Source organism: Etheostoma spectabile, chromosome 1, assembly GCF_008692095.1.
Source record: "Etheostoma spectabile isolate EspeVRDwgs_2016 chromosome 1, UIUC_Espe_1.0, whole genome shotgun sequence".
Classification (NCBI taxonomy): domain Eukaryota; kingdom Metazoa; phylum Chordata; class Actinopteri; order Perciformes; family Percidae; genus Etheostoma; species Etheostoma spectabile.
The window spans coordinates 9,278,395-9,304,208 of record NC_045733.1 but is presented as its reverse complement, the minus strand read 5'-3'; the positions used below and the strand labels follow the sequence as shown (position 1 = coordinate 9,304,208).

The following is a 25,814-nucleotide window of genomic DNA, read 5'->3' as shown; positions in this document are numbered from 1 at the left end:
GGCAAACAAGACATTGTGCCCATGAAAAACATGTGAAGCAACAAAACTAACATATAGCCCTGCTTCCTGCAGAAAATATTCAGAGCTAATCGCAATGTTATCATGAACATTTTCATAGGTAATTGTAATTTAATATGTTTTTCCAGTAACTGTAATAGATAACAGTTACCTGTATTTTGTAATTAATTAATGTAGAGGCATCTTCTCTTCTCTTTGCAAAAAAAAAGAAATATCCTTAATAACGTTGATAAAAAATGCTGTTGCTACAGAGCCTCTAAATTCCTGAAATGTTGTCAATTAATCTTGTCCGCAGGAGATAAATACATTAGTATGTTGCAGTTCATAAATGTGTAAATGTAATTTCTAAGAGACAAGCATGCCATACAATGCCTTACAATGGAGAAACTATATACTGTCTGTGTACTCTCACATGGTCACAACTGAAATAGAAACTGATTGTGTAAATAGGAGATGTGAGGAGAGTGTACAGCGTGAAGAAGCAGAGGGAGGCGTGGCAGTCAGGTTATTATTGTCTGCAAGGTCTGCTGAAGGTCAAAGCATGGCTGAGCAACAGATCTGTTCTCTCTCTTTCTCCACCTCTTTCTCTCCCCTCCCCCGCCTCAGAGAAATGTCATTCAGTCTTATGCGTCTCTGCCAACGGACTGGCTGTCCCCTCCTGGCTTCAAATGACTGAGCTGCTCCCAATAAACAGGACACCGCTTGGATCAATTCACCTTCTACCCTTCATCTTAACGTCTCAGGCGTTAACCAAATAAGAGGAGGAACCTCGTCATCAAGCAGTGTACACAAGCTGGTATATTTTACAAAGCGCTCAGACCTCCAAGTGCCATTTATCAAATAAAAACATTGTAAAATGTAATTTGACTTCTCAGAACATGAAGCACAATTATTGCACTCTCTTTTGATGAGGTATCAGGGATATTCGTCAATGTATGCTGTTTTAATGGTGCGTCCAATTACACTGTCACTATCACAGCCCATTATTCACTCATAATTGTTCAGTCACATCAAATTTCCTCTTACTCTCAAAGGATCTTGATAAAAATGGCTATCAGGGTCGGCTTTCAGTGTCCATTCACAAGCTCATTCTTTTTAAAACAAGATTTTCTGAGCAATAAAACTGATGAAACATTTATTCACCCATATTAAACAGTCCTTGCTGTGTGTGTAGAGTAAAAAAATCATTATTCCTGACGGTATCTTCAAGGCCAACAAAGGTCATCAGTCTCTAAGGTAATAAAGAAGGATCTTACAAACTGTGGCCTCTGACAATTGGAAATCCATCATGATTAGTTGATCAATACGGTCCAGGGACTATAACCTTGTCGTAGAATCAATTGGCCCAGACCAGAAATGGATAGGCATTGACCAAATTATTTTTGGTTACTTCGTCTGCTGAGTTGCAAAATTGACTTAAAATCAATTAGATGAAATTAAAAGCCGACAAAACAAAGGCAAAAAACCGTACAGATTAATTATATTCTCAGTTTCCATAACTGGCTGCAATGGCAGGTCAGGCAGGAGTAATGCTCTAAGTAATGATGGCACTTGATTACCTGACACATGCTCCTGATGATGGACCGATTTATCTATCTACACAGCCGGGAGGAATAGTCTTCTAATGTTCTTCGTGGGAGGAGGATCCATCTGAGGTGCCCTGCTGATGGATGGACAGATGGCCTGAAAAACTGGGTCAAATAGATTGTGGTAAAGACAGGAAACAGAAGAAAAAGAAAGACAAGGGAACGGGGAAACGGGAAAAAAGGCAAAGTGAAAGCAACAGATTGAAAAGACAAGGAAATGGAAAAAAAGTAAGACAGTAAAAGAAAAGGAAATGAATGACGTAAAAGGAAAGGACAAAAATAAAGTAAAAACAAGGCAGGAAAGGAAAGGAAATGAAATGAGAAACAAGAAAGGGAAAGAAATATCAAATAATTTGAGTTGGGTCAGAGGAAAAAAAATCTGTAAAGGCTATTACAGCAAAGACACAAAGTGAAAAGATGCTCTGCTTACAGTTGACGTGAGTTTAATGAAAAAAGATTGTGTCTGTTGACGCTGATGGTTGACAGTCAAAAGACATTGCTCGAAACAAGTTGAGGTTGAGGTGGGAAACAACAACATATTTCATTATAGAGGACTCAAAGGTGGAGACTGTGATTTTGAATAAAAGATTGTTGATATTAAAACTCAACACCCAAACAAATACACCTCTCCCGTCAGCACTCCTTCAGAATGTTGGCATGTGCCAGATTTACAGTCCCTCTAGCTTCCACTGCTTGTTCCCTGTCCGCACCAACGTAATAATGCTGTGTCTCAGTTCGAGCCATTTTGTTTGGTTCCCATTTACAGAGCCAGAGCTGTGTATGAACAAGACATTGCTGATTTTGAAAACTGGATAAAAATGGCAGACTCCACTTTAATGTGCTTTATTAAAATCCATACAGTCACATGTACAAATAAAAATAACTGCGTTCAACTGTGATGACAAATGAAAAAGTCTTAATAAACATTGTAAGCAAGTAAGCAAGCAAGCAATTAAATATAACTCCTATTTACTGTAAACAATGCAGCATTTGATTTTTTTTTTTTTTACTTATACCAACAGCTGTCTTGGTCTTGTCAGCCAGTGATTTGATAACCTTTGGCCCCTACTAAAAAGCCATTTGATCAAAAAGACAAACTTATCTCATGATGCGGGGATCTGCTTTAATGAAAAGAGAGTGAAGACGGAAAAAACAAGAGGCTGAAGGGCAGTGGCAGTGTGACGAGGTGAACGTGTAGAAGAAGGAGCTTCTGTGAAGCAGATAAAAAAGAGGAGGAAATGGAGGTCAGAGGGAGTTAGAATTGGAAGCCGTGGATAGTTGTGGCCAATGTCTGCGCTGCATTCAGGTCAGACCTGTGGCTGCAGGGCACTCAATCAGTCCTTGTAGCATGTGGTCGATCCACAGGCAGAAGGACAAAATGAAAAGCTTTAAAAGTAATCTCCAAGATAATAGACTCTCGCTGTGTCCAGAGGTGGATCAATGCTGGTCTGGACCGGGCAGGCCAGAAGAGACATGTTTCCTTCTTCATCTGCTAAAAATGGGGCCACTTGCGTCTTGACCTCGTCCATTAGTGAGATGAACACAGGGCAGCACAGTACAAAGGCTTCAATCTTAGTCTCCATGATATTACTGCAAGTCTGTACTTCATCCTTTCGCTCTAGCGCACGCTGTGTCTCTCTGTTGCACAGCAAAGATAGATGGAAAGTGTACAAAAGAGGGTCACCCACTCCCTTATGAGAGTTCATTATCTTACTCACTGAGGAAGGAAGGGACACAGAGAAGTGTTCACTGGGGGGATCCCGTCCATGGTGGGGAATTCTCCATGCTATAAAAGAGGGGCAGGAGGGATGCTTGTCCAAAAAAAATGCAGTTCAAGAGTGTCAGACACAAAACACAACAGCGCATTCATGACAGACAGACACCACCACAATGCCAGAGAGGAAAGAGAAGTGTACTTTATTGTACCAGCAACTGTTCCACTCTCATGGAAATGCACATTTTGAAGGGTGAATTGCAGGTTTTGTGTCGCCAGTGGTGGAGCTTTGTTGTCCTCCCTGACACACACTCTTTAACTAAGCAGGAGCAAAGTTGATCTCTCCCTGTATGTGTGTGTGAGTGTGATGAGTGTTACAGCATGGGTATCTGCCAGGAAATTGTGTGTTGGTGAATGTGCACAGACCGCTGTTTGTCCCCTATCGGTATGCTGCCAATTGTCAGACTGGAAACTGGCTCTTTCAAATCAGCAACAAAAGGCTCTTTCCCAAATGTTCGCTCTCTGCAGATACACTGCTTTCCTCTTGAATGAAGCAAAGCCAGTAGTGCAAAGACAAAGCGTGAATAAACGGGGGGACACAAAAAAGGATTTATCAACCCATGTAAGCATAGCATCTCAAGAGGTGTGAAGAAAGAGGGAGATCCAGAGAGAGGTGGGAGGGTGGGGGTGTACGGAAAGAAAGAGCGGCACTATGAGTAGAGAGGGGAAACGTTCCCATACCCGTCGTCGTTATTTCTTCCCACTCTGACGGTTATTATGGTTTGAAGGGTTCTGGCTTCCCGTGTGGTCGCTGCTGCAGTGTGACCCAGTCCAGATGGCCTCTTCTCTTTCTCCTCTGTGTCTGCAACACACTGCTGGGACTGTGACAGACGCACAGCATAGCTAACGGCCCACAGGAAGGATAGATAGACAGACAAACGGACAGACAGACAGACAGACAGAGACAAATTAGAGGAAAAACCAGAAGAAATGAGAGGACAAACAAAGAACGTAGATGTGTTCATGTTGGGCATGACTATGAAAATGATGAGAGTCATATGCTGTGGCCTTCAAAGTCATCACCATTCAAATACACTTCAGTTCGTACATTATTTCTCAAACTGAGACAATGTTCGGTGCTGATTCTGACTTAATTACAATAGTAAAGAAGGTTGCTCTGTTTAGAAGGTTAAAGTTCAGTAGCTGCCTATTTTCAACAGACTTATCACTTCATGATAATATCTACGGCTGTTGTGGTTTTTCAATGAAGTAAATTTGTTAACTTAGGTTCGGGAGCAGGGCCACGCCTAAACCACACCTTTAATCACCAGACAAATCAACATATACTGTGCTGTGCAGCCATGCTTGTGTCGCTGATTGCTTGAGCCACCTTCCCTTTCCCTCTCCTTAATCCATCCATCTTCCCCCTCATCCCTTCCTGCACACTTCTCTCATGTCTCATCTAGATACCGTCTGGAGGTCTGTGAACTATTCGGGCAAAAACTGCTTCTGAGACGGAACCCCCACTCCGATTCTCCTCCACCCGGTCATCATACATCCTCCCAGACCAGCCATCAGACGACATCCACATCCATTTATCTATCTACACATTCATAATGTTCATATGCACATTCATAATGTTCATTCTTTAACTAAGTCATGGTTGTGGCGTGGTCCATGCTAGTGAAGTTGACAATGATGCTATCTGTCACCAGCAAGGTGAGCTATACAGTTAATACCATATGACATGTTTAGACAAAATACTGATTCAGTAGCCTGGAAATCCAGACCCACTTCCAAAAGGATCAAGGGTCTGGCATTGAGTGATAACAGTCCCCCATCTCGAGGGGCGGCACCAAGCGTGCATTTGAAATCTTACTGCACGCAATTGGATAACACTACGACCAATCACAACAAGACATACATACTACCAGCGGAGCTAACTGGTAGATTAAACTGTTGTCATCTGTTTAGCTCGCCTCTGACCCACCTACATCAGATACCCCGATGTGATTGGTGCAGCTCGGCTACAAGGGCATAGTTAATGAGCAGCATTACTCGATGCCAAAGTAACTCGCCGAGCAAATTCAAATTGTCCTCTTGCGAAAATTCTGGATTTTCAGGGTACTGATTCAGTATAGTCAGTCAAGATGAAGATTTGCAGTAAAAGACTTGTTCTTGTACATGTATACATCTCACCTCATTAGCTACGTTTCCACCAAACAGTTTTGGTATGATACCTTAAGAACCGACATGTACCTAAACACTAGATCTGTTTTGCGTTTCCACCACAGACAGTACTCTTAAATGTTGGCGGAGTTGTTACTGGATGGTTGCATCAACCATGCAAGTAGCATGTTGTTTTTAGTTTATACATTCCCTCCTGAATTTGTTGCTTGGACGTGCGATGGAAGCCGTGGACAATGATGTGCTGAGAAACACGCTGAAAAATCTTTTCATTCCTCAGCGCTGTATTTCCTCTTCCCCAACGATGGAGAGGAATGTGTTTCTTGCTCCACTTTTAAGTATCGGATCAGTGTGCTAAGTACCTCAACAGAGAGGTAGAGAAAAAATGGGATGGAAAACAACAGTTCTATTGGTACAATCCACAACTTTTGACAATGGAAACACAAAATCAACCATTTATTAACCAAATAAACTAATGTGTAACAAACTGACTTAACCGGACTGCTTGGTTGTAATAGAGGAATATAATCTCATATTTTTTGAGTGTTCACAATCCATGTTCACCACTTCTTTCCCATCTTTCTCTCTCTATTTCTTTGCTACTAATCTAATGAAGGACAAAGTAACGGTCAGTGAAATGCAAAAAAAAAAAAAAAAAAAAAAAAAAGAAGATAAGATTGCATCAACTACTAACTAAGTGTTTAAAAACTTTCTTTGTAACGTTGCAAATAGTGGCCAAACAGTAGGCTACCTCACATCCAGTGCGTCATCCAAGGTTTGTCAATTCAAATATTTGAAATGTGACATCAATGTCACAAAAGTGATGGACCAATCATAAGTGAACCGTTACTGGGTATATTTCTGAAGGAAGAATTTGTTTTAATACAAACTTATAAATATAAATTATTATAATAAAATTGCTTCTGGGAATGAGAGGAAATTAAGTAGCCCAAAAGAATCACCTTTAAAACACATATCGATACTGTAGGTGACACATTGGAGACAAACCCTAAATAAATAGAGGAATATGTTGAGTGCAGATTCTTCCACACAGGCAACAAGGGTTTGATAAATAGAAGTATGATTAATCAGAAAATGGTGTTAATCCCTTCAGCGTTCAGAGTTTAAAACACAAGTTAAACGTTGTGGCTTTCTGCAACCCTTTACGCAGCCGCATCTCTATCAACTGCTGTACATCTGTCCTCACTGCAGTTTGAAAGAATTCAACCCACATCTTGTCAAGTCTGAAATGATCATGGTGAGCGTCATCATTACAGCCTTTGACCAGCTGACTTGTCTGCCAACTGCTCCTCTCCTCACACTCCTCTCAACTACACCGATGTATCTTACCAGTCTATCTAACCCCTGAACGCATCGGCCCTCCAGCCCCCACCCTTCAAGTCCCAGCACATCTATTATCACTGACAGAAAGCCACAACCCTTCACTTTACAGCTGATAACAAGCTCCCAACAACATGTGGGATCTCCTCAGTACCTCAGACATGTCTGTGGTTTGTTGTCACCTTCATAAGCCATGCTTCAAACAGATACATTTTTTTCACCATTTACTTAATGCAACTTTTAGGCATCACTGTAAGTTGGTTTGTAAATCTCTTGTCCAACACCATGTGTGTATTGGTATGACACTCTTAATTAAAGCAACAGGAAATAAGGTTGTCCGCTGAAGTAGATGTTGACTTTAGAAAGCAGGGGGTTTAGTTTCACTGTCTCTCAGATCAGTGTGCTTGTTCAGAGAAGGTGCCAGGAAAATACAGGAAGTCCAACATAATGCGCTGTTTTGCTGGGAATGACTGTTGTAGCCAGCGGCGAGAAAATGTAGGAATAACCTTGTGTTGTTTAAGAATTAGATAGGACAATACAGCAATATGTTGGTTCAGTGGTGTCTGATGATCATTGTTGAGTTTTGGATTGCACGGACGAAAACAGACCACCATGAGTAAGATTGGAAACTATGACAATGCCCAGTTGCCCAGTTGCCCAGTTCTGTTTTTATTTTAACAATACCTGTTTCTTTTGTAAATTGAAAACCATTTCCTGAGGTGGAAACCAAACTTCAATTGACTTTTATTCCAACAATAAATAGCATTTGAAGTATTGTGTGTGTTTCTTTCGTACGATTTTTTGTCGCCTACTATTCTGCATACTTTCAACTACACAAACCATTCAAATATCAAAACGTTCAGCTCCTTAAGGACATTTATGTTCATGTTCAAAATATTACGCTTTTTTCTTTTTACATTGAAAGTGAATGGAGCAATCATTAAATTTTCTTCAGGCTTCTTTAAATCTTTAAATCTTCGAAATACTACTCCTTCCATACTTTCCTACAAATGTCATTTTAACTTTAAACTGTTCACAAAATCTTCAGCTAATAGTAAATTATTTAGCTTTTTGATATATTTTACAGGTTTGTGTAAACACTGTTTAAGATTAATGCTTATTTATCACTTTTTAATAAGAAAATGCTATACTATAACGTTTTTCAACATACAGTACTTAACTATGACTTGACATGCTATACAATCATTTTTTTGACTATTTTTTCAACCTACTATAATATGACTTTTTATCACGTTTTTCAACGTACTTTACTGTGACTTTTCCGGCATGCCTCTTTTGTACTTTTTTTAGATATGCAATATGTGACTTTTAATCACTTTTTTAAAATAATTTCTATGACTTTTTTTGTCTTTCTTCAACATACTCTACTATGACTTTCTATTTTCTTTTTAAACAATTTTTTTATAAATCTTTATATTAGATTTTTTATTCACATACAAAAACACTTGACACATATAGTGCATCCAGGTAGTCTTGCTGGAAAGTAGCAAGAATCCTATCCTTTCCTCTCCTATCCTACACAGTGTATGTTGAAAACAACAACCAGCTTAACCTAAGCCAGAACGGCTTGACAGAACCCATCATCCCCTCCCACCCACTGTTAGAGGGAAAAAGATAGTAAACCACAGGAACAAAATTAAACAAAAAAAATAAAATACATGAATAAATAAATAAATAAATAAATAAACTAGAGGAGAGAAGGGGCTGCGTGGCTAGTAGTTCTATCTAAGTATTCTATGAAGGGCAGCCAGGTTTTGTTGAAAACTTTACCAGAACCTGCAAGTGAGAACCTTCTCAAGATTGATGTAAGTTAGGACCTCTCCTTGTGTGAATGGGGGAGAACATGTTTCCACTTAAACAAGATAAGACGTCTGGCCAATAGAGTTTCAAAGGCCAATACCCAATGCTTTCTCATAGGAAGATTGGGTATTTTAAGACTGGGGGGGAACCAAACAGAGAGGTTTGGGCAGGACCAGAACATGTATGTGTGTGTGAGGCAGGTGACTGCTTACATCTATTACAACTGTCAGTGAGGCCTGTATAGTGCACTCTGAAAAAAACCTTACATTGTAATAAGCTGTGCCCAGCACACACGGAGGACGAGTTAACTAACTTAAGAATTTGGTCCCACTGGCTGTCTAGTAGTCTCCTATCTCTTCTTCCCAGGTCTGCTTCCGGCAAATCACTTGGTCAGGATTAGGGGAATCAATTGAGTTGTAAATCACAGAGATGCAGCATCTTTGGGTAAGGTCGAGGGTGAGCAAGGAGTCAATCAGAGTCCCGGGCGGGTGGTTGGGGAAGTGAGGGTAGGTGGTTTGGACTAAGTGCCTGGCTTGAAGAAAATGGAAATCATTAGAGTGGGGCAATTCGGTAAGGAGTGACTGTAAAGGAAACTTTGAGAACCATAGGTCTACCTGAGTTGAGGAGGGACCTGTGTCAGATCCTCTGTCTAGCCAATGAATACGTTTGTTAAGGTTACATGCCCAATAATAATTATAAGATTGGGTAGTGTGAGACTGTCCAGTTTTTGGGGAGTTGTAGAACAGCTTTTTTAATATGGGGTGGCTTATTCAACCACAGAAATTACCATATTGTCTGGTCTAACTGATGAAAAAAGTATCTTCTCACGAAGATTGGAATATGTTGGAACAAATAAAGGAATTTAGGAAGAATCACCATCTTTACCAGGTTGATTCTGCCATTTATGGAGAAAGGGAGATAAGACCAGGGAGTCATATCAAGCTTAGTCATATCAATAAGAGGGCAAACATTTTTGTTGAAAAAGTCCTCAAAGAAGCAGTGACAAATATGCCTAGATATCAAAAACCCTCTGAAAAACAACTCTAAATGGGTAATGGCATCTTCCTAGTCAAGCAGTTGATAGGGAGAAGTTTGCTTTTATTAAAATTAAATTTATAACCAGAGTATCTGACGAATTGGGTAAGTATGTCTGTAATAACAGGCATGGACAAGGCCGGATTTGACACGTATAATAGTAAATCGTCTGCATAAAGGGACAGCTTGTGGGTGACATTGTTCCTGGTGATGCTCTCGACTCCCCCCAAAGCCAGATGGCCAATGGCTGAACAGTTAAAGCAAATAGGAGCCGGGAAGAGGGCATCCCTGTCTGCTGCCCCAGCAAAAGGCGAAGGAGGGCAACCTCATACCATTTGTTAGGATATGGGCAGTTGGGGAGTCATAATGCAGTCTAATCCATGCAATAAAGTCAGAGCTAAAACATAATTTTGACAAGGACGTAGTACAGCTACTCCCACTCAACCCTGTCAAACGCTCTCTTGGCATCTAAAGAAATTACCACCTCCGGTGTGACAGGGTTCGGGGAGCCAATAATGTTGAGAAATGACAAAGGAATTTTTTTTAACATATTTAATTAGCACCTGACATGATATGCAATGATTTTTCAACACACTATACTATGATTTTTTATCACTTTTTTTCGACATACTTTACTATGACTTTGACATTGCTTTTTTCGACATTCCATACTATTTCTTTTAATCACGTTTTTTCAACATACTATACTTTGAATTTTTATCACTTTTTTCAACATACTAAAAATACTTTTTATTACTTGTATTTGATATAATATACCATGACTTGTGTTGACATACTGTACTATGACTTTTTTTTAACTTTTTTTTTGACATTCTATACTATCAAATTTTTTAACATGCTATACTATGACTTTTATGACATTCATCAGCTCAGGCTGATAGTATTATGCTTGGAAGACAGACTGTTGAATGTTCAAATCTTACATGTTTCAACAACATTTGAGCACCAATACAGTAAGGGAAATCAACTAATATGCCAAAAAACACTAGCATCTGTCTGGGCAGACAGCTTAGTGTGATGAGAGAATGATTGGAAGACACAAGGTTGTGGTTTCAAATCTCATAGGCAACACTAAGTTTACTTATCATCTTACGGGAAAGAAATACTCCAAGACATATTATACAATGACCTTTTTCACAATTATCAATTTACTATACTATAACTTTTTTGACTTACTCTACTATGACGTTTTATCACTTAAATCAACATACTATGACTTTTTCCAATATATTAGTCTTTGTTTTGTTTTTTTAACTTATGCTACATATACTATACTATGACTTTTTCATCACATGATTTGCCATCCTATGCCATGACTTTTTTTCACTTTTTTTTTTTGACATTCTATATATTTTTAAAATACTATACTGTGACTTTTTTTCAACATACTTAATGATTTGACATGCTACACAATGACCTTTTATCAATTTTTTAACATGATGTACTATGAGTATTTATCAATATTTTTGACTATGACTTTTTTTACACTTTTGTTTGACATACCATACTATGACTTTTTTTAAACTTAACATATTATGTCTTTTGATCACTTTATTTGACATATTATACCATGACTTGTTTTGACTTATTACTTACTTACACTACAACCTTTTTATCACTTTTTTCAACATACTATACTATGACTTTTTTTAACATGCTACACTATGACTTTTTGCTACATACTATACTATGACTTTTTTATCACTTTTTACAACATGCTGTATTATGACTGGTTTCTTGATGACACAAGGTTGTGGGTTCAAATCTCATGGGATTCAATTAATTTCAAGACTTTTTCAACTTAGTAACTATGATTTTCCATCACTTTTTTGACGTACTATACAATGACTTTTTACACAATTATTGATTTACTATACTATGACTTTTTTAATCACTTAATTCAATGCACTATGCTATAACTTTTTCCAACATACTATTCTTCGGCTTTTTTTTGACTCCTTAATCACTTTTTTATTTAAATGTTACACTATGACTTGTTTTGACATACTTTTTCATCACTTTATTTGACATACTATGCTATGACTTTTTATCACTTTTTTTTTATATGCTATATATTTTTCAAATACTATACTTTGACTTTTTTTCAACATATTTAACTATGACTTGACATGCTATACAATGATTTTTTATCAATTTCTCAACACACTGTACTATGACGTTTTTATCACTTCTTTCGTCATATTATACTATGACTTTTATAGCGCTTTTTTCGACACACCACACTATTTCTTTAATCCCTTTTTTCGACATTCTATACTATGTCTTTTGATCACTTTTTTTCAACATACTACTATTACTTTTTATCATCTTGTTTGAAATAATATATCTTTGACTGGTTTTCACATACAGTTGTTTTTTACATACTATAGTTTGTTTTTTTCATCATATTTTCTGAAATGCTGTACCATGACTTGTTTTGACATATTATTTCATGACTTTTTAATCCCTTTTTTCAACATACTTTATAATTTTTGACATACTATATAATGACTTTTTTTCACAATTATGATTTACTATACTGCGACTTTTTGCTATGACTTTTTATCACTTTTTTTTCCGACATGCTATACTACGACTTGTTTCAACATACTTTATCACGACTTTTCATCACTTTATTTAACAAGTGACTTCCTATCACTTTTTTGAAATTTTGAAAGACTTTTTTTTAAACACACTACACCATGATTTTTGTATTGCTTTTTCCGACATACTGTACTATGACTTTTTATCACTTTTTCAACTTACTTTACTTTGACTTTTTCAGCAAGCTATACTATGATTTTTTCCTACATCCAACATCACTTTTTTACTTTTTTCGACATGCTATATATGACTTTTTTCAAATACTATTCTATTACTTCTTTTCGACATACTATACTATGACTTTTTTAGCTTTATTTCAACATACTGTACAATGACTTTTTGACATACTTTACTATCACTTTTTTAGTGCATTTTAGGACTTTATGTAAGACAGCTGAAGACATAAAAAGGGAAAGAGAGGGGGAATGACGTGCAGCAAAGGGCCGCAGGGCAGAGTTGAATCAAAGGCCACTGTGTCGAGGCGTAAACCTCTATAAATGGCCGCTTCATCTACCAGGTTACCCATACCATGACTTTTTGTCACTTTTATTGACAAACTATACTTTGACTATTTATCTTTTTCCAATACACAATCTATACAATACACATCTATGGACGAGCATTTCAAACTAGGTCAGGCTATAAATGCTGCAGAACAGCTTTCGTCTATAGGATACTTGTCCCGGTCTGTGTCAATATTGTCAAAATGTTTATTCAGAATTATTTCATCTGACAAAAATTCTCACTTCTTAGGCACACAAATTTGGTGATAAGACTTATATACTTATATATATAGCCCAAAAGTTTGGACACACCTTCTCATTCAATGCGTTTCCTTTATTTTCATTGTAGATTATCACTGAATGCATCAAATCTATGAATGAACACATGTGGAATTATATACATAATAAAAAAGCGTGAAATAACTGAAAACATGTCTTATTGTCTAGTTTCTTCAAAGTAGCCACCCTTTGCTTTTTTGATGCTGGAAACCCTTGGTGTTCTCTCAATGAGCTTCATGAGATAGTAACCTGAATTGGTTTTCACTTCACAGGTGTGCCTTGTCAGGGTTAATTAGTGGAAATTTCTTGCCTTATTAATGGAGTTGGGACCATCAGTTGTGTTGTGCAGAAGTCAGGTTGATGCACAGCTGACAGCCCTATTGGACAACTGTTAGAATTCATATTATGGCAAGAACCAATCAGCTAAGTAAAGAGAAACGAGTGGCCATCATTACTGTAAGAAATAAAGGTCAGTCGGTCTGGAAAATTGCAAAAACTTTGAATGTGTCCCCAAGTGCAGTCACAAAAACCATCAAGCGCTACAACAAAACTGGCTCACATGAGGACTGCCCCAGGAAAGGAAGACCAAGAGTCCCTTCAGCTGCTGAGGATAAGTTCATCTGAGTCCTCAGCCTCAGAAATTGCAAGTTAACAGCAGCTCAGGTTAGAGACCAGATGAATACCACACAGAGTTGTAGCAGCAGACACACCTCTGGAACAACTGTTAAGAAGAGACTGCATGAATCAGGCCTTCATGGTCAAATAGCAGCTAGGAAACCACTGCTAAGGAGAGGCAACAAGCAGAAGAGATTGGTTTGGGCCAAGAAACACAAGGAATGGACATTAGAGCAGTGGAAATCTTTGCTTTGGTCTGATGAGTCCAAGTTTGAGATCTTTGGTTCCAACCGCCGTGTCTTTGTGCGACGGAGAAAAGGTGACCGGATGGATTCTACATGCCTGGTTCCCACCAAGTAGCATGAAGGAGGGGGTGTGGGGGTGCTTTGCTGGTGACACTGTTGGGGATTTATTCGAAATTGAAGTTATACTGAACCAGCATGGCTACGAGAGCATCCTGCAGCAGCACACCATCCCATCCAGTTTGCGTTTAGTTGGACCATAATTTATTTTTCAACAGGACAATGACCCCAAACACACTTCCAGGCTGTGTAAGGGCTATTTGACCAAGAAGGAGAGTGATGGAGTGCTGCGCCTCCACACTCACTGGACCTGAACCAAATCGAGATGGTGTGGGGAGAGCTGGACCGCAGGGTGAAGACAAAAGGGCCAACAAGGGCTGAGCATCTCTGGGAACTCCTTCAAGACTGTTGGGAAACCATTTCAGGTAACTTCCTCTTGAAGCTCATCAAGAGAATGCCAAGTGCAAAGCAGTAATCAGAGCAAAGGGTGGCAACTTTAAAAAACTATAATATAAGACATGTTTTCTGTTATTTCACACTTTTTTGTTAAGTACATAATTCCATATGTTCATTCATAGTTTTGATGCCTTCAGTGATAAGCTACAATGTAAATAGTCATGAAAATAAAGGAAACGCAGTGAATGAGAAAGTGTGTCCACACTTTTGGCCTGTACTACACATATGTATATGTATATATATATTTGAATTCTTGTCAACACACTTGGTGTGTGGTTTGCACATTGTGCTGCTTTTTCTCTCTGCTCATGTTTCTGTGCTGTAATCATTACAGGGTATGACTGCTGAAAGGACCTCATGCCATTAAGCTAAAGCAGAAGACAATAAAGAAAAACCAATCGGCCACATAAGCTTTAATTGGGTAATTAGGAAATGCAAGATAAGACATTATGTGTCCTTGCTGGGAGGAGAATTGCCCATTACCTGGTGATTTTCTCGAACATGACCATTACTAATAGTATGTAAAGACTTAATGCTACAGTGACCAGTTAATTACATCCATTACCCTTGAATGGGTGGCAAGTTTACACCTGGAGAAACACACACAGGAGAACATACAATCCCATTTTCACCCAAGTGAATGCACACATGCAGACTGCAAACAGTCTACATGTGTATACACCAGGAAGTGGCTGTTTGTAGTCGTTTCTTATTTGACATGCTGCCCACACGGATTATTGCAGCCATTTTTTAGCAAAGAAAGATTTAATTCCATAAGATGACAGAGAAAAAACGTTTTGCTGAATGTTTAAAGAAACAAATACATTGTGTCCTCTGAAACTACTATAGGTTACGCCAGTTTTTACCTTTAAAGTCGTGCATGCTAACCTTTTAAACACATCAAGTTTTAATGTGAATCTGGTTCAACAGATTCCCATTAAACAGTTGGCTTGCTGTGTGGATTCACCCAGTGCAACCTTCTGTTTCCACCACAGCTCCATGTTGGAGCTTTGCTAGGAGAGATTGTTTTGCTTTACTGATGGATCTCATATGAACTCTCATTTGTCGTTTAGTAGGTGTTGGTGTGATGGTGTGAGTGGTGTTGGTGGAAATCTACTGCTGAACAGTGACACCTGCTGGCAAAAAAACATTTTACATCATTTTGACAGGAATTCTACCTAACAACTATTTTGGTGTTACACCAAAATGAAAAGTATAAACATCAAATAAACAAAGAAAAAACATCTGTGATTTTGCTCTTTACATGCTGATTATAAGTCTAATTTCTAAATCCAAAATGTTTATCTTCACAAAAGCAATAAATCACAGTTACAATACTGTTCACTTTCTCTGTGACCTTTAAAAGAGGTCAACTCCAGAATTGTTTCTCTGTCCGTTCACAAGCATTCAAGACAAGCTATTGACTGTAAGCAAATCCTTGCAAAAATATTAATGTTCTACTAAGACTTGATTCATTTTTCATATATTTTTGTTGTGGAGCTCAAACCCAGGCCACCACTAGAGAGCAGCAGTGCCATTTGTAATCTCGATGGAAACTTTTGTTTCATATGAACAACCTGTAAATTCACTTACAGAAGTTGTGTTTTGCATGAAGACTGCATAAAGAGAGAAAAGGGATGGAATACAGCAACAATAGCTAAATTATTTTTGGTATTCTGAGGCAAAGAAGCGGCCTGAACCTAGGTAAACAAAGTGATTTGAAATGGGATTATAACCTATCCCCATGTGTTAATAAACATCGGAAGTACTGGTTGTTTGTGCATGCTATCTGAAGTTGCTGGTGTGGCTAGACTAGGATGTGTGAGTGTGTGTTGAAGCATTTTGGCCTGATGGCTTTCCCAGCCTTGGGGTTTCCTGCTTGCAGAGCATAAATGGCTGCAAAGGAAAAGCTTTTAAAGTTTGGCTCTAATTTCTAATTTCTAATAAAATCAGACAAGATCAATCCTCATTACACCCTGACAATCAACCAAACATTAGTGACTCTGTTTTAGTGATCTTAACCCTTGAATGGTGTTCGGGTCAAATTGACCCGTTTCAAATTTTTACAAGAAGAAAAATGGTACAAGTTACATTTTTTTCTCCCTGAAAATCAATGTATTTATAACGTATAATGCATACTTCTTTTCTGAGATAAACATGTATTCTTGACTCAATTCAGAAAATTATTCTGAAAATGACCACTTATGTTTTTTCCATGGTGGATTTTTAACATGAATTGTAACCAAATGACAAAAAACAAATCCCACTTCCATTTTTAATTGTGTTCTAGTAGAGACTGAGCTCATTCCCTAAACATGTGTTATCTCAATTGTTTGAAATTGAGATAAAGACAATATTTGTTAATAGATTATGAAGTAACATTTTATTTCAGAATTGTTTTTAAAACCCCAAATAAGTCACAGGTCAATTTGACCCAAGGGATATGAGAAGGTCCCGAAAGGGAAGACAATCATAGGGTTAAAAAAAAATTATAACACATAATAGATTAGACAAATTAAGAAATCAAAGTATTCAAATGTGGTGTATATATATATAAGTAATGGCTAAATGAATTAACAACTGAAAGCACACAATGACTGAAGGAGGACTGCATGTTTGAGGTACTGGGTTGTTCATTTGGCTCAGTGACTTACAGTTGGAGGATAGATTATTTGAAAGAGTTGGGAAAAAGGAGACAGGAATGAGGCCACTTCCTCTCATGTCCCAGTTTTATAACGTCCTCCTACATGCCAAACTACAGTACCACAACTAGTATTAAATGTTTGTCAAACACACGTAGATGACAGTGAAGATATACTTGAGTTTAAAGTTTTTGTCTGCGTGAAGAACATTTTTTTCACACATTGTCTTCATAAAATCACTGAGATGATGTACATAAAATGATAAAACCTATGTCACTGCTGAGCATGTCAGCTTTTGTTATGACCATTTTTTTTTGTCGGAATTTAAATAACGCACACTGTCTCTATGGCCAAGATTGTTGCTCAGATTGCAAACAGATGTTGATTCAAAGAGGACGTAACGAGACTCTGCAGCCTGATGTTTTTACATTGGAGATTAGTGCTGTGCTACACTTTCATTTATGCACACACTGCATTAGTTTGCCAATATTATTGCCTAGAATTTTCCAAAAGACCCCTAACTCAAAGCCGGTTTCACATGGTAATTACAGGCAGAAAATTGTGTGACATTTTCAACAGAGAAGAAATATGTCCTCACTTCCACAGATGAAAGCCAAGCACCAGACTTAACTATTACCAGGTCCAAAACACTTCACGCTACTTCTGGGAAACTTAAGTACCTAAGATTGAGTTCTTGTTTGTGTTGTGAGAATGAATAATAATCACTGTCCGGCTGGGAGTATCAGTTTTCCACTGTGACTGTGGCTGGTTTGATAAGTAGCAATTGGAAGGAGCTCTGAGACAGTGATGTCATACATTTCTGGAAAAAAAAAAACATTCACCAGAGATGATTGCACAATCTCTTTCCCACTGAGGTTGCTGGGGCCTTTTGTGTGGCACTGGCAATTTGTTCTGCTGTATTTCACCAATGAGGTTGAAAGGGCTTCCTGTGGTCAAAAATGTGGATTCACTATATCATATGTCCACTTTGAGTCATTTAAATGTAATGTTACTTTGAATTACAGAGCCTTGAGCTCCCACATTTATAGAAAATTAGGTTAGAAAGTATTGAACTGCGGCTATTTAAAATTTCAGTTAAGTAGATACTGACTTTTGTGTGAGTTTGGTCGGATATCGGATGCTGATTGTGCTTCTTTTACTCTCTCCAGAAAAACAAGATTTGTATCTCAATATAATTTGTGGCATGTTTGTTGATTAACATTCCAACATGTTTGTACATGTAATGGGCTGCAATGTGTTGTTTCTGAAACCTTCCACCTATATTTGGTGTCCCTAAAATGTGGCCCCAGCCTGGCTTCTCCATTTGAAATGGTCTAGAACCGCAACTATTTCCACCCAACTCTTGCCCTTTGACGTTGCTGTTTACACTTTCAACAACATTCTGACATGGTGTTGATGCGTATTGTGAGTTTGATTTGCAGAAATGCCCCTGAAGAAGCAACATTTACTGTCAGTGTAATTGGCTAACTGTGCTCACAGAACTCTGGCTCAGAAACTTAGTCCTCTGTCGTTCTTGGCTAAAATGTTTTTTTCTCTGATTTGCAACCTGAAACAGTTTTACATAGTTTTATATTATGCAACACTGAAATCCTGTACTGTAGGCTATAAGAGTTTACAGCTGTGCCAGCTGTGGGCGGTACTTGCTAACATACAATGCTAACCTTAGCACGCAAACATGCTGGAACTGGCAATGTTAACATGGGGATATAAAACAGGTGTAGTGTCTATTGTCTTTAGTGCTTTAATTTCAAACAAAATATTGGACTAAATGAAATGTGACCTGATTGTGGTGCATCAGGGAAGATTATTACTTTTAACAAACAACACAAAGATCAAATATGATACAGCATGGAACACATTTGTTTTTTCCCATTACTGATTTCCTGTTCCTCATCCTGCATAACCAAGTCAGAGCCAACATGGTTTTTTTGTCAGATAGAATGCAGCCAAAGAGGCCACTTTGTTGCAGAGCAGCACAAAAAGCAGGAAAAGTAAATAAATCAGTATATACTTGTATATATAAAAAAAGAGAAGTCAATTAAGACAGGACGTAAGTCAGACAGAGTGACGTACTGCTGCACTGATCATGCAGTGCATGAGTCAGGTTTTTAATATTTCCTCAAAGCTTTAATACAGATCATTTTTCTGACAATTTTGCCTGGAGCTCACAAGAACTTTCCGCAGATCAGTGAGTCATCTGATAGGGGAAAAGATCCTTGTGCAATCTTCTTCTCTTCTTCTGTTCAGTTCCAGCTGAATCAAGCCAGGTTTTAAACAACTCCTGAAAACCCATGATCTTGTGCGTTTCTTCCAGCTGTTGAGTTTCCTGTCTTTTATCCTGGGACCGAAAGCACGAATAACTGATTATCTTCACATAAATGTTCTCCTTCATGGTCTGGATCAAAGTTTGTAATTCTTCCTATTGTTATTCCACGTCAATTTTATCCCCTGTAAAGAAAATAAATAAATGGACTTACATATATCAGATTAGCAAAAACACAGCTGTAAATTAATGATAATGTTGTTCTGTAACTGCTGGATTTGTTTTGCAGTCATGAAATTGAGATGTATATAAAGTATTTACTTTTTACAAAGAGTGCACTTTTGGTGAGGACAAAAGATTTTGGACTGAGAATTTTCCGTTCTCCCCTAAGTCAAATATCTTCCTCCTTAGTACTAGGGTCTCCAGAGGTCTCTCCAAGAGGAAATGGACGACCTCGTTGAGCACATATCATCCATCTTCCAGGTCAGCCCCACATGTTTCTAATCTAGCCCCTATTTCTACATGTCTTCATGCTTTACTGAGCTGGAGCGGGCCAGAAAACGAAGAAGAAAGTGTTTTAACCTTTACATGTGCTCTCCATAAGGTGTCAGCAGAAAAATGCATGTCCATTCCACCCCATCCCCAAACACTACCACAAGTGTGTCACTAGACGACATTTTATGCTCATCTAATTGGGTTTTATCATCTTTATTATCTCCTGCACAAATAACTTCTTACAGTTAGTGTCCAGCTGGTGAACATATTTCTCTCAGGAACTGGTCCAAGAACAGTGCTAAAAGAGAGTTAACATTGGACTTACATTTATCAGGTTTTCAAAAACACAACTGTAAATTAATGATAATGATACTCTGTAACTGCTGGATGTAAATAAGCAGCCAAATCATTTGACAAGGTGAAAATATGTCAATGTTCTAATAATAACATTGTGGGTTTAAGATCAAATGTATTTTTTTTGTAGCTTAACTTCCTTTCCTGAAGTTCATCAGGAAAATTGAGCTGAGGGGATGGCAAGTGTGCTAGTAATAATTTATGTTGTCCTTATTTTTGTGTTTAAATTGGAACACTTTCCCTGTAGCTGTTGGTAGTTGTTTAGCGTGACAGAGTACCCAAAGTGAGAAAAGTGACGTATTACCTCTCTTTGTCCAACTTTTGTGGACCAACTTGCCCCAAAAGAAGCTGTGCTTTTAATTCATATAATGACCTAAGATTTGTAATGCACTACCTAGCTAAAGTTTACTAGTACAGCAAATATAAATATATGTTTAGTGTTTTTTGTGGAAGACTTGCACAAGCATCTTTGGTGATAAATTCAAATCCCTTCAGCCTTCAGGCGGACGTGTGAAGGTACAAAAGTTGTGGAACCGGAAACATTTTAATCATCGGATGCGTTTGTGGTGAAGACTTCCTCTGTGGTTTATCTACTAATACTTTAAATAAGCACCTCTCTCCCGGACACAAAGTGTCCCACCTTTAATCTCCAATAACATCTGAGATGCAGACACAACAAATTATATTTTACTAGCTTTGACTGTGAGTAATGCAGCCCAGTCTAATATTAAGTTGTTTAAATCAAAAAGTATTTGGTTAGCTATGTAGACGCTGTTCGTCGTTACTTTGATCCAAAGCAGTAGATGATATAAGTTTGGCATTATGTTTAAAACACAAACAAGAAGAATTTGCTGTTGCCAAGTAAATTCCGGGGAAAAATAAACCTAGCTGTTAATAACACATGGTTACCAAGTCGACCATTCTTTGGGATTTGTTTTCATGCTAATCCAATGTGACCAGTTTTAGCGCAAACCCCTAATTAGCTAATAACGCTAATATTCGGGGCACGCAAAAGTAAAAAGAAATCACTATTTCTATGCCACTATCAATGCTCAAAATAGCACAGGAGCACAGCAAAAATTCCTTCAGGAAGACTTAACGTAATCACTTTTCTCTCTCTAAACTGAAATGTTTGGAGGCGATCACTTTTGTTTTAACTAATCACAAGTGGCCATAAATTTCACGAGCCAATCACAGCATGACATCCCTGTTTTAAACCTGTCTCTCTCTGCTGCTCAGTTGTCATTTCAGCCTAAGAGCTCAACCCTCCTCCTCCTCTTGCTCCTTCGGTCTTCTTCATGCAAGGCTCCTGGGTTCTCCTCCGGCAGGCCACTGTAGTTGGCTCCTCGGTTTGGTCTTCGGGTTCCTCACACCACCGTCAGTGTATAGACTCCATTGGGGGATTATCTTTTGGCTTTAAACCCCTTTGAGAAAATTAAATCCTTTCATAGCAATGGAGTCTAATCTCCAAAGACTGTACATTTCATGCAAATGTACGATAAATCTATGCGTATCTGCAACGACGTCTCTCCTGATTGAAATTAGGGTCCCTACAGGTCCCTACCGAAGCGTTGAGAACTTTGAAAGTGTACAGACAGTTTATTAAAGAGATAGTTTTTGAAGACAGTACCGTTCAGTATACAGGCAGGCGCCATCTTGGGAAAACAGTCATGATCAGTCGAACAACGAACCAGTAACCAGTAGCATAGCTCAAGCACGTTGTTGGTTTTCCCAAGATGGTGCCTACCTGTATGCCGAATGGTGCTGTGTACATGTAGTGCTATTTTGAGCATTGTTAGTGGTATAGAAATAGCAATTTCTTTTTACTTTTGCGTGCCCCGACAACTAGCGTTAATAAACCTAAACACTTTACTTAAGGACATAAATAAGCTAAAACTGGTCACATGTGATTAGCATGAAAACATAGGCCTATCCCAGAGAACAGTCGACTTGGACCCATGTGTTATTAATCCTTAGGTTCATTCTGAGCCATAATTGTTCTTCAAAGGATAGTTAAAACATTTTAGATCGGAAATGATTATTTTATTAATCAATCAATCATTCAACGGAAGATTAATGGCCAATTTTCTATTTTGGTAATGGAGTAATCTTTTAAGCTATTCAGCAAGCAAAACACAAAACTTTCACTTATTCCAGCTAATCCAATGTGAGGATTGGCTGCTTTTCTGTATGTCATGTTTGGCTTCATGTGTGTAGCTGGAAGTGAAGCAACGTAAGAGATGAACAAAGTTAACCCTAACCATCCTCTTACCACAGTCTTTTAATAAACATAACTAAGTAGTTTTGGTGCCTAAACATAACCAAGCTGTGACACAACATTCTTTGGTTTAGATGTGAGGACAGAAAACGCTCCTGCGGGTCACATGTCCCGCGAAGGGCACTCATTTATGAAAGCAGGTTGTATTAGAGGGTAGTAATAAACAACCTATATCAAATGGTTTGGAGGACATGTTGGTTTTGACTGTTGGTCGGACAAAACAAAACAAATGTAGATGACTTTGGGCTCTAGGGATTTATACTGGGAATGTATTACTTTACTTTGACATTCTATAGACTTAGTGATTGATTATTACAGAAACTAATTTGCAGATTAACGGATAATGAAAATAATCATTAGTAGCATTTTTATATCTTTATCTCATTACAATACACACATATACATTAAAGAGTTTTTGGTTGCCTTAACGGTTCCTCCTTTCTTGCCCTAAAGTGATCCCTTCCTAGAAAGAGACGGGAGACTAAATCCACAGTTGTCATTCTTTTCATAAATATATTATAAAGTTTAGTTGAAAGTAATATGAGGCGAAGTCCACCAAATCCTTTGAGAATAGAAAGAAGAATAACACAAAGGGGATTTTTATTCATGCTAATCTTTGGAAGATGATCGTTTGATTTGTCAAACTCAAACTGAAGTCTCATATTAGCTGTGCGGCTAATAACTCTTGAACATCTTCTTAAGACAGAATAGAAAAATGTCAACCTATCCTTTAACTTGTAGAGCTATGGAGCGGAAATACAAAGGGCATATAGTATCCAGAGTAATGGTGACTATTCTGGTTAAACATAGACTCCTGTAGCGGAAACAGAGAACGAGCTTCATAAAATGTGTTCAGGACAGAGAGGAGACATCAAGAGGTTAGGCAGAGAGCACTAGGGGGTTGGTGTTGGTCACTTTAATGACTCTACCAGTGAAAGTATGTAGAGCAACTTCTGCTACTGTCATTAGGGGCCCGTCCTCACACAGGGAGAAAGAGAGAGCCCACTCTACTTCCTGTAGGTAGGTTCAACAGGGGGAGAACTTCATTTTTCAGTGTACAAGAATTACATCTCTGATAAAAACAGACCACCTCCATTACAGGAGGTGCTCTTGTTGAGGATGAAATTGGTTTGGATCACAGTGAGCCCCGTGACAAAAATCTTGAGCTGCATCCCAACACTGGCAGATTGGTGTTAAAGGTCCCATGACATGGTGCTCTTGGATGCTTTTATATAGGCCTTAGTGGTCCCCTAATACCATATCTGAAGTCTCTTTCCCAAAAATTCAGCCTTGGTGCAGAATTACAGCCTCTAGAGCCAGTCCCACAATGAGCTTTCCTTAGTATGTGCCATTTCTGAGTCTGTAGCTTTTGAGGAAGAGAGGGGGGGCAAGGTGGAGGTTGGGGGTTTGGCCTTGACCAACCACCACTTTGCTTGTTTGAAAGCTATTATGTCTCTCTCTCATGGGTGGGCCAAATTCTCTAGGTGGGGAAAGCAGAGAAAGGGGCGGTAACCTTGCCCTTTATGACCTCATATGACTACAGATCGGCCTGTCTGAGCTTTCATTTTCTTGAAGGCAGAAGAGGATACCCAGGGCTCGGTTTACATCTATAGCCATTTCTAGCCACTGGGGGACCATAGGCAGGCTGGGGGAACGCATATTAATGTTAAAAAACATTGTGAAGTGACATTTTCATGCCATGGGACCTTTAAACTTAGACTCAGATAGCCATGATTGCATCATTTATCAGCAAATTGAAATATGTACTGTATAATATAGAGTGTGAAGAGAGTAGTATTAGCATCTAAATCAAAATATACTAAAAGTATAGTTATTATGCAGAATGACCCATTTCAGAATGATGTAGGATTATAATTATTGATGCATAAATGTGTGCATTACTTTAACGTTGCAGCAGGCCATTTTAATTATGTTGTATATTGCTGGGTTGCAAGTAAATTCAATCTTGTCTTAATCTTAAATAATACATAAAAATGTCTTTGTTGAATATATTGTGTATTACTAATCTCAATCTGCAAAATAAAATCATCAAACAAATGTAGTGGAGTAAAAAATTGACTCTAAACTGTAGTGGAGTACAGGTATAAAGTAGCCTGAAATTGAAATACTTAAGTAAAGTACAAGTACTTCAAAAGAGTACTTAAATACAGCACTTGAGTAAATGTACTTAATTACTGTCCATAACTGATTTAATGGCCAAAGGCTGTATCTGATGTAAGTTTAACATTAATGTTGCTTGCATCATTTGAATAATGGCAGGTCAATTTTATTTAACAAAAACGCTGAAACTCTGAAAACAGTTATCTTGCTAAACTGTGCTGATGTGACCTATTCTGCCTTCTGGCTCCAGCAGACATGAATTGGTGTGATCGTATCTCGTGGTGGTTGTGGTTCAGCATTGTTGGTTGTTGTCTAAACTCTGTTTCTGGCTTCACCGTTTCTCTCCTGGGATTGACTCCAGCTTGGTAATTGATGGCGTGTCAGGTCAGGATGTTGCTTTTATTTTTGTTTTTGTTTTGAGCTCACATAATGGCCTAGAGCCACCAATAAGAAACTACATATTTATCAGGATGAAAGAATGCAGCCCGCCTTCCCCTCAAATGTGACTGGCAGGCGTCCTCCACTGGTGAAAAAACATTCTGCCGGGTCATCTACAAACAATACAGGAATTTGTGTTAATGGAATTATTCTTATGACAGTACTAAGTTATATATATTTCAAAATGCCCATATTCATATCTGAATGGCAACTCAGTTAAGCACCTATATATTGTAAATTAGTGCCTAATTGAGGAAGACATGAATGCAAGTGGTGAAAGAAGTATTAAAATCCATAACTTAAGTAAAGTAAAAGGGTTAGTTATAGGATATTAAATATTGCATTAAAAGTAAAAGTGCTAAATTGTAAACTTTACAGTAAGTAAAAGTAGTTTTGTCAACAAAATGTAGTTTATTTAAGTATCATAAAGTAGATAGTAGTAGCAGAATGTCCCTCGTCAGTGTTACATTATTATATATTGTATGGCTCTGTATTATTACAGATTTATTTTTTAAGATGTAGCAACATTCAAATGTTGGAGATGGTCAGATTGCTAGGTCAGATATATATATATGTCTATGACAATGCATCACATTTTACATGATGCTCATGTTTTATATGCAAAATCTTTATCTGAAACGTAACTAGTAACTATAGCTGGCAGATAAATGTAGCAGTGTGAAAAGTAAAATATTTGTAGTGGAGTGGAAGTAAAATAAG

The 25,814-nt window shown here is 38.0% G+C and overlaps 2 long non-coding RNA genes across 2 annotated transcripts; one reads left to right on the top strand and one right to left on the bottom strand.

Annotated features, from left to right (window-relative positions):
• The first annotated feature begins 1,227 nt into the window (after positions 1 to 1,227).
• On the top strand, positions 1,228 to 21,287 carry LOC116684669 (uncharacterized). The gene is made up of 3 exons (XR_004330829.1): positions 1,228 to 1,238; positions 2,782 to 2,790; positions 21,171 to 21,287. It is a non-coding gene; the product is annotated as an uncharacterized LOC116684669 (long non-coding RNA).
• On the bottom strand, positions 5,253 to 17,602 carry LOC116684586 (uncharacterized). The gene is made up of 3 exons (XR_004330800.1): positions 17,592 to 17,602; positions 17,194 to 17,196; positions 5,253 to 5,445 (listed from the first exon to the last, which is right to left on the bottom strand). It is a non-coding gene; the product is annotated as an uncharacterized LOC116684586 (long non-coding RNA).
• Positions 21,288 to 25,814: the final 4,527 nt, after the last annotated feature.